Source organism: Argiope bruennichi, chromosome X2, assembly GCF_947563725.1.
Source record: "Argiope bruennichi chromosome X2, qqArgBrue1.1, whole genome shotgun sequence".
NCBI lineage: Eukaryota > Metazoa > Arthropoda > Arachnida > Araneae > Araneidae > Argiope > Argiope bruennichi.
In genome coordinates, this window is record NC_079163.1 from 45379441 (window position 1) to 45389808 (window position 10368).

Below are 10368 nucleotides of genomic sequence, written 5' to 3' on the forward strand. Positions count from 1 at the left end.
CTGTACTCTTTACCCCCCTTTCACCACGTCCACGATTGTAATAAAGCCTGGCAATAATCGAAAAAAGAATTTAATCAATGCACAAATTTTCATGAATCAATTGATTTTATTATCATTCAAATTTTTAAAAAAATTGGTTTATTTCCAAAATAATGCATTAAAAAATGTTATTAGAAATATTCAACACCAATGAATTTTAGAGTTAGTAGTGATTTGATTTTCACCTATAGATTCAACTGATTCTTGTGAAAAATGTTTTTTAAATTTAAATACATTTAATATTTTCAACGCTTTTTTTCTTCTCATCACAATGTTAAATGTCTTAATGTTTAAATTTAAATATGAATTAATATTAAAAATAATTTTTTACATATTGTTTTTTAAATCTCAAGATGATATATAATACTATTAAAACGTGGCTTCAAAAATAGATAAAATTGATGAATTAGGCAATATTTTTTCAAAATCTTAAATAATATAATTGCCTCGTATCAAAATATGTACTCTTCAAATGCATTCCTCACATTCATTTGTTATTTCTTTTTTCAGGTTTTATGACATTGAAGAGCTTGGAGACATTATGATGCTACTTCCAAGACATTTTTAGTTGCTTTGTCAGTAGATATAATCCTTCCATATGTCCCTACATTATGTTATCAACATTAAATATGTAGAATTTATCTTATTATATTATCAATATTATCTTTAGCTTACATTTGGCGTAATAACTCTCGATGTAATGACAGCATTTGCAGAAATAAATCATTGGAATGCTTCATTTTTTTTTTAGTATTGGGTTCTTTACTTTTCAAATGAAAATGCTGTAATTCCATTCTAGAATATATGTCGTCTAGACGGACTGTTATCCTATTTAACAATATCTCAGATTTGATCAACACAAGTTAAGTAACGAAAGTTACAGTAGAAAATCTCATGCACATTGGCGGATTGCTTAAGAAATATATATATATATATATATATATATATATATATATTTGAAGCATAAAAATATTATATTCTGAAGCAAATATATAGTAACAATAAAATTCATCTTCTCTATCCATAATGTCTAAAATCGGATTGAAACATATAGTAATCCCCTGACAGAAAAAAATGCAATGCTAATCACAAAACAAAAAAAAAAAAAAAAATGCCGTAGGAAAGTATTAATTTATGAAGTCTAATTGCTCAGTAACGTGAGATCGTAATGAATCAGCATGCGTATAAAATAATAAAAATTGCAGACCTCAGTTCATTGACTTTTGCAATAATCTGACATAAAGAAGTATAAGTAAAATGTGAAGCTCACGATCCCATAATTAAATTTTAATCACGCTTAGCTTATTCGCATACCAGTAAATCAGTCAATTTAAATATAAAAAAATCTGCCTGAGTTGCTTGATGTCAAAACAGAAGTTGGGATTTCGATTCCGAGAATGACAATAACCAGAAGGGCAGAAATATTTTTAACTCCGTCTTGCGTTACATATGTCGGTAGAGTTTTTCTGTTATAGATAGCTACAAATGAATTCTCTTTTTTCATCTGAGAAAAACATGGATAAAATAATAATTCTAAATTCACTGATATGATTTTTCTACAAATGAGTAAGTTATGGCCAGCTACTAGCATGTCACGATATTTATTCTTTTACATACATTTACAGGTGATTGCTAATTATTTAAAAATTCTGGAAAACTGCAATGGAAAAACCAACCGACATGATTTCAAATATATACAGATACATTCGCACATATTTCAGAACAAGTTTATTTTGGAAGCATTATCAGCATTCTCTCTCTCTCTCTTTTTCTATATATATATATATATATATATATATATATATATATATATATATATATATATATATAATGCTTATGTGGACACAAAATCAGGCCAAATTTCTTAATTGTCATTTGGCAACAGTCCGCATGTTCGGAATGTTTACGTGCTTGCCTTAGAGAAAAAATCTGAAACAATGCTTTTTTTTTTTTTTTTTTGAGTTGGATAATACGAAAAAAATGTGGATATATAATATCGGAATTGTCAAAAACGAGAAGTTAGAGCAAATTAAAATATTAAAGAGCCATTCTTAAGAAGACCCAATGAATGAAATTGAGGTGTATGCGCTTTAATTTACAGAACAAAGTTTCCGGAACTGCAGGAGCATCGCCAATTTCGTCACCAATTAATTTCCCACTTTGAACTATAGCTAACCACTCAGAATGGCCTATTATTAATGCTCAAGTATAATTTAACATAATATGATAAAACTAATGAGATATCTCTTTGTGATACGATGTATTGATAAAAGTTGATTGACATGACTGAAGTAACCTTATTAATATTCTCAGTCTTCGATTATTATTTCAATCTTATTATGTCTACCAATTTGGATGAAATACTTCTTATCAAAACAAGAAAAAAGAAGTCAATAGAATCTTGATTTTTGAACTTATTAGAATTATATATGTTTGCTTTTCTAACAAGTACACACATATAAATTTTAATTTTAGAAATTATTGAATTAGTTTTTAGCAATTGATGAAATATTAATGTTGTCAGTTTATGCAAGTTGGAATAATTTAAATTTGCTTTTAGTAATGAATATACTTATAAGTTCTTATAATTAGCAGAAAGGCGTAACTGTAAGGCGAGTGAGCGAACGGAGATGGAATCACATAGTGATTGATCCCAAAAGAGTCATAACGTGATTTTTGGGGGGTTGGTGAGCGGAGTGAGCAATTGCATAACCCTCTAGTATATACATAAAAGGAATATATATATATATATATATATATATATATATATATATATATATATATATATATATATATATATATATATATATATGCAATATTATTTGTTGCGAAGCATGATGCAGTTTGAGGACAATGAAGATACTTTTAATTTCGTGACGTCGTTTTATTTCATTTTGAAGAAGCAAGCATATGTACAAGCGACGAGCACACAGAACGACACAGAGAGGAATGAGGGAAGAGCTCTCGGACATTTTATCCCTGGTCTTATATAACCTATGATTTTAATAGGGAAAACATTTCTTCACAGTGCTAATTTATTATGAGATTTCGATAGGGATTTTCATTACAGGCGCCGAGAAGGTAGGGGAAACAAAGGGAGATTTTAAAAAAGAATTTGCTTGGTCAGCGGTATGTTATCTCTTCACGCGTAGTGTGGGAAAGTTAGATTTTAGCTGATTCAACAATTTAACAAAGCTTCTCTTGAATTAATTAAGTAGAGACAGTGGAATTGGATCACGAAATAAGAGAATATTTTAGAATGAAGTTACTATGGGCTAAATTAAGATGAAGTTACTATGAAAATTAATTAAATTGAAATTAGAGTTAAAATATCATTACAATTTTCCCCCCACTGCAAGACGCGGAAGTACGTCGGGGCCCTCGACATACAGCCTTACCTTACAGTGGTGGTCAAGTAAGAAACTAAAATTTAAAAGCATATTAAAAGTGATACCCGAGTTTCCCCTACCTTTACAATAATATAAAAATGATTTTTAACAAGATTATATAAAGCACAAAAAAGATAATATGAATCTGTGAATATATTGGATAAATATTCAACACCAAAAATAATATTAAAATATGCAATATACAAATGATTTTCTGCAGAAACTCAGTGTATTGTCTCTCAATCTGTAAGATTGTCTCTATTTGATGAGGAATGTCTCTAAAGAATGTTTGTACACAGTGTCCTTTAAATAGTAGAAGGCTCACCAAAATTATCAAATTGAATGTAAAATAATGGAATAACAAATTGAATTTATATAATAGTAATATATCAACACAGTTCTAATTTTTGTATATAACACTTGAATCTGAAAATAATAATATGAGATTCAAAATATTCTTATTATAGCATAAATATTTAAAACAAATGACATAAAAATGTGTATTTGTGAAAGAAAAACTTTAACCCACTAGTTAGCCAATTAGTGGTGAATAGTAAAACTTTGTCCACCAATTTCTAGTAGTGGGTGAAACTTAATGACCCAAAAGTAGGACATCAAGAAAAGGGGACGTAATTCTTATTCTCTCTCTACTCTCATCCAGGAATATTTATTTCCAAAGTGGAGAACAACATATCCAGGATAAAAATAGAAAGAGATAGAAATTAATTGTAAGGTTGACCCTATACTCACATCTCAATAAGACTGAGGTATTTGAATTTATGTTGTGATGGCGCCTATCACATCATCATCATGAAGAAAAGAAAAACTAACTCTTACGAGTGGAGACAACGGGCCAACCTAAGTGGGGTTATGTGGAAGAAACATGAGAAATAAAAGGATTTTTTTTTTTAAATTTTAAATTATTATTCATGACTTAATTTTAATTTTTCTGGTGGATAATATATTCTTAATTTTGATACATGGACAATATCAGTAGCTTTGTTTGTTAATGCGTTTGGTTTAGTTATTTCATAATTTACATCTGAAATTTTAGTTACTATTTCATATGGACCTGAAAATACTGGAGATAATTTTCTACGATTTGGATAATTAAATTCCTCATACATTACAATGTCACCAGGTTTGAATGGAGAATCTATAAATCTAGCATCATATCTTATTTTATTTTTATCATGATATTTTATTGTATTATCTTTAGCTAATTTTCTTGCTTCTTCTACTGGAGGATAGAATTGATTTTGAGTTAAGGGAGGAGGATAAGGTAAAGTGCCAAATAACAAATATGCAGGAGGAAATTTTGTGACTGAATGCGGTGTTAAATTATATTCATTGATTACTTGTTCTAAAAGTTTAGTCCAAGGAATTTTAGTAGGAGAAGAATTGACTTTGCACTTTAATTTAGTTACTATTGACTGGTTAACTCTTTCACATTTCCCATTAGTTTGTGGATGATGTGAAGATGTTAACAGATGCTTGACACTGTAATTTCTGAGGAAATGTTTGAATTTAGATGAGGTAAAAGCACCATTTCTATCAGTTAATAATTTGGAAGGAACCTGAATTTGGAAAACTTGCTTTAATATATTAATATAAGTTTCAGAATTTTCATTTTTCGAAGGAAAGGCCCAAACATATCTAGTCGCATGATCAATTACTATATGAAGAAATTTTTTAGTTGAATTGTAATAGTTAAATCCACCAACAGTATCGACAGAAAGATATTCAAAAGGACGATCTGTGGGGGGCACAGCCTGTAAAAGACCAAATCTTTTTTGCTTTTTCTTTTTATTTAATTGACAAATATCACAATGTTTAACAAAAAGTGCAATATCTTGAGTAATATTTGGCCAATAATACTGAGGAGTAATTAAATTTATCATTTTTTGAGTGCCTGGATGCCCAAATTGTTCATGAGCTGTTTGCAAAACTTTTCTCCTAAGAGAAAAAGGTACAACTATTTTAAATAAATTTTTCTTTTTAACTACAAGTACATCATTAATATTCTTATACTTAGTATTATCTAAATTGTCTAAATTTTGATAGTGTTTTATCTCATCCAATTCCAATAAATGCACAGAATGTTGGAGATATTGAGCAGTAGGATGCCTTGATAACATATCAGCTTCAACATTAGCAGTTCCCTTTAAATATTTAACTTCATAATCAAACATGCTTAATTTTAAAGACCAACGAAATAATCTTCCCCTTAAATTTTTTACATTTTTAAGCCAAACAAGAGCAGCATGATCAGTATGAATTATGAATTTTTTCCCATGTAAATAGTAATAAAATTTATCAAGGGCATCTACTATTGCTAAACATTCCAACTCAGTTATACAATAATTTTTTTCATAAGATCGTAAAGTTCTTGAATGATAAGATACAGGATGTAATTTACCAGAACAGTCAGGTTGTTTTAGAATAGCTCCAATGGCTACCTGAGATGCATCACAAAAAACATGAAGAGGTAAATTAGGGTTATATAGTTGTAACACTGGTTTAGTTATCAATTTATTTTTTAACATTTCAAAAGCTTTTTGACAGTCTTCTGTCCATTTCCATGATGTATCTTTTTTAAGAAGGTTATTTAAGGGTTCTCTTATTTTAGCATAAGAATCAATAAACTTATTATAAACATTTACAGAGCCAAGAAAACCTTGAAGTTGCTTGACATTTTTTGGAGGTTGTAATTTTTTAATACTTTCAATATTATGATTATCAGGAGAAATGCATCCTTCTTTGACTTCATACCCCAAGAAATTAATTTTATCTTGAGCAAACACACATTTAGAAAATTTTAATTTAATGTTTTCTTTTTCACACATTTGAAAAATCTGTTTTAAATGATCATAGTGCTCCTCTAATGAGTTAGAGAAAACTACTATGTCATCAAAATAGTGGCATGCAAAATTTGAAAATTTATGTTTATTTAAAATTCTACGAATAGTTCTATTGAATATTGCAGGTGCATTTTTAAAGCCAAAAGGTAGGACTTGAAATTCATATAAACCTTCAGTAGTTACAAATGCCAATTTATGTTTATCTTGTTCATGCAAGGGTATGTGCCAATATCCAGATGCAAGATCCAAAGTTGAAAAAACTTTAGCAGTACTTAATTTATCTAACAAGGTATCTATTCTAGGGAGAGGCTCTGCCTCAGATTTACAAAGGGAATTAATTTTACGATAATCAATACAAAGTCTACTTTTTCTATTTTCATCTCTTTTATATGCTAATGTTACAGGGGAGGAATAATTACTAGTAGATTCTTTTATTAAACCTGCATCTAACAAATTTTTAATTTGCTTATTTATTTCAATTTCATCAGTAGCAGAGGTTCTATAAGCCCTTTGTGAAACTGGCAAATCAGATGTTAAATTTATTCTAGGAGGTTCCATTCTTATTTTACCAACATCATATTTATTTTTTGCAAACACATGAGAATATTCTGACACCAGAGATAATACAGGTTCAGATAGTTTATTTACAGTCAGAGGTGGGAAAATTTCCTCTGAGGTATTCACTACACTGACCTTATTATCACTAGTGTTATCATTTTCAACAATATGTAAAGACAGATAATTATTATTGGTATGCAAATTGGTAATAATTTGTCCATTTTGAAATATTTTATTTTTGTCACAATCTATAATTAATTTATATAAACTACAATCTGGTAGTCCTAAAATAATATATGGTAAAGGATTGTCCATAATATATAATTTGATTTTCTTATTTATTTGGCCAATTTTTAAATATATGTCACAAATTTGGGTTAATTGGAACGTTCCATGAGCTTGTTTGACTCGAATAGGGTATACATTTTTTCTTGTCAAATTAAGTTTTTTTACAGTATCTGCAGATATAATTGAAAGAGTGGATCCTGTGTCAATAACAATATTTATATTACTGTGAGGGTTATAAACATTGTCCAAGTTAGCTAGACTTGGTAAAGTTGAGATGTGTCCGGACACTAATAATTGTCAACATGCTGGGCCAGGGGCCTCATTAGGAGAATTTTGTCTCGTTCCAGGATGTTGAGAACAGCCAAGAGGAACTTCTGTGCACGGGGAAGTCGAATTGGCTGTTATTGGAACATTTGTCATACACTGGGGTTGTTGAAAAGGACATACTTGGGTCCAATGATAAGCATTTGGAATCCCTTTTTGAGTGCAAATTCTACAGGGAGAAGGTGGTAATCTTTGTTGAAAATGCAAATTATGATTATAGTTATTGTAATTATTGGGACGTGGCCTTATTGAATTATGAAAATTTTGTCTAATATTATTGGGAACTCGAGGAGTAAAAGAATTTTGAAATTTATAATTAAAGTTATGCCTAGGTGTAAAAGGTTCTGGTTGTCTTATTCTGATTTTAGTTTCATTACACCTGCCTGGGTTTGGTTCTGAAGATTCTTCCATTTTTAATAATTTAGCTGTTATTGCAAGCCATTCTATAGGGGTATTAGGAGCTTTTATGCTAACTAATTGTTTTAGTTGAGTTGGCAGCCCATCAGTAAGACCTTCTAAAATCAATTGTGGATTAAGGCCTAACTGTCTGCCATAATTTAATTTTTGATGAAAATAATCAACTAATTTACCATTTTTTGAATTAAATTTCAATTGTGAAAAATCAGAAAAATTAACAATATTGGGTTGGATAAATTGTTCAGTTAATATACAATATAAATCATCAAAATTATCAATATTTAAACAACTATTTATATAATGTGTTAAAGCTGACCCTTTTAGAAATTTAGCTATATTTTTAATTTTCCATGAATCATTTTTGTTACTTTCTTGACAAATTTTATTAAAATATCCCAACCATAAATCCATCTTCATCCCATTTTCGGGATCAAAAGGGATTATGGAGGGTTCTTGGGCTATTTGTTCATTTTCTTTTTTACCAATTTCAGTTTCTGAACCTTGAGAATTAGACACATTTGTTTTATCTTGGTCAGTCATTTTTCCGGATCTTAATAACATTTAAGTATACTTCAAATAAAAAACATTATAATTTATGCATAAAATTTTAAAAATAAACTTGATAAATGACTAAAAATTCAATATTTTAAATAATACTATAAAAATATAACTCGCAATAATTCTAAAATTCAAAATCAAAAGAAAAGAAAAACACACAATATACTAAATCTTGATTTTCACCGTTGAGTCGGGAAACACTTAACACTTTCTTGATGAATTATCACTTTTTAATTAATCACAAAAATGCAATTTTGAGCACTGGAAATGGTGACTACGGCAGGCTATTTTTATATTGAGTTGATAATGTAATACACAAGAGATATTTTCGAAATTTGAGTGATTCAATCTGGCATTGGAGACCACTGGCGAGTATTATATTGTGGTGATGATATAAAAAGGAAATCACGTCGAGATCATTATTATTCAGCACAGGCAAGGAGCCAGTAAATTTTTATGATGACAAGGAGCCCCAACACTTTGAAGATATAAGGAGCACGCACATGAGGATATGGAGCACAAGCACAAGGGTATTAAGCAGCAGTGTCGGATGAAGTCACAGGTTAGGCACGGTACCATCGACGATGCGGTAACATGACGGAATGCAGGGGATTCAACGGGAACTGGACTGGACCATGGACCACGGTTTGCACGAAACGATGTGGACGGAGGCAGCCGAAGGTGACGGCGATGAAAGAGCTTCGCCGCGGTACAATCGCAGCAGGCGAACCTGGACCGAAGCAATCATCTTTGGAGCGCGGCGATGGCCTGGCCAGCGGATTTAATTTTAATTCGTTTAGTTCATTTCATCATTTTTCACAGGAAACTATCCTTGTCGACTTTTTAATATGCAATATTATTTGTTGCGAAGCATGATGCAGTTTGAGGACAATGAAGATACTTTTAATTTCGTGACGTCGTTTTATTTCATTTTGAAGAAGCAAGCATATGTACAAGCGACGAGCACACAGAACGACACAGAGAGGAATGAGGGAAGAGCTCTCGGACATTTTATCCCTGGTCTTATATAACCTATGATTTTAATAGGGAAAACATTTCTTCACAGTGCTAATGTATTATGAGATTTCGATAGGGATTTTCATTACAGGCGCCGAGAAGGTAGGGGAAACAAAGGGAGATTTTAAAAAAGAATTTGCTTGGTCAGCGGTATGTTATCTCTTCACGCGTAGTGTGGGAAAGTTAGATTTTAGCTGATTCAACAATTTAACAAAGCTTCTCTTGAATTAATTAAGTAGAGACAGTGGAATTGGATCACGAAATAAGAGAATATTTTAGAATGAAGTTACTATGGGCTAAATTAAGATGAAGTTACTATGAAAATTAATTAAATTGAAATTAGAGTTAAAATATCATTACATATATATATATATATATATATATATATATATATATATATATATATATATATATATATATATATATATATATATATATATATATATATATATATATATATATATATATATATATATATATATATATATATATATATATATATATATATATTTGTTTCACAACACCAATTCACAAATCTTGTCTTTTCAGAGTCTCAATAGTTTTAACATTCAGCTAAACATACTATTTTTATTGTTTGAAGTTCCAGAAATAGCTGAATTTGTATAAGTCTTGTCTTTTTTAATAATTGATAAGTTCAGTATGAACAGCAAGACACTATGAGATAGGAAACAGTCTTTTTCACTTGAGACTACAGGAATTATATTTGTATCATAAATATGTCAATTAACAAATAATGGAGATAAAGAATTGCTTGGAGGAAAAGAATTATTCGATAAATTATCCCCCGACTCTTTATCAAGATAATCTTGAGGGATATTTTCTGATCAAACAACTCGCGTATTTTTAAAAATAAATAATAGTATTTATGTTGCAGCCTCAAGAGTATATAAAATTTT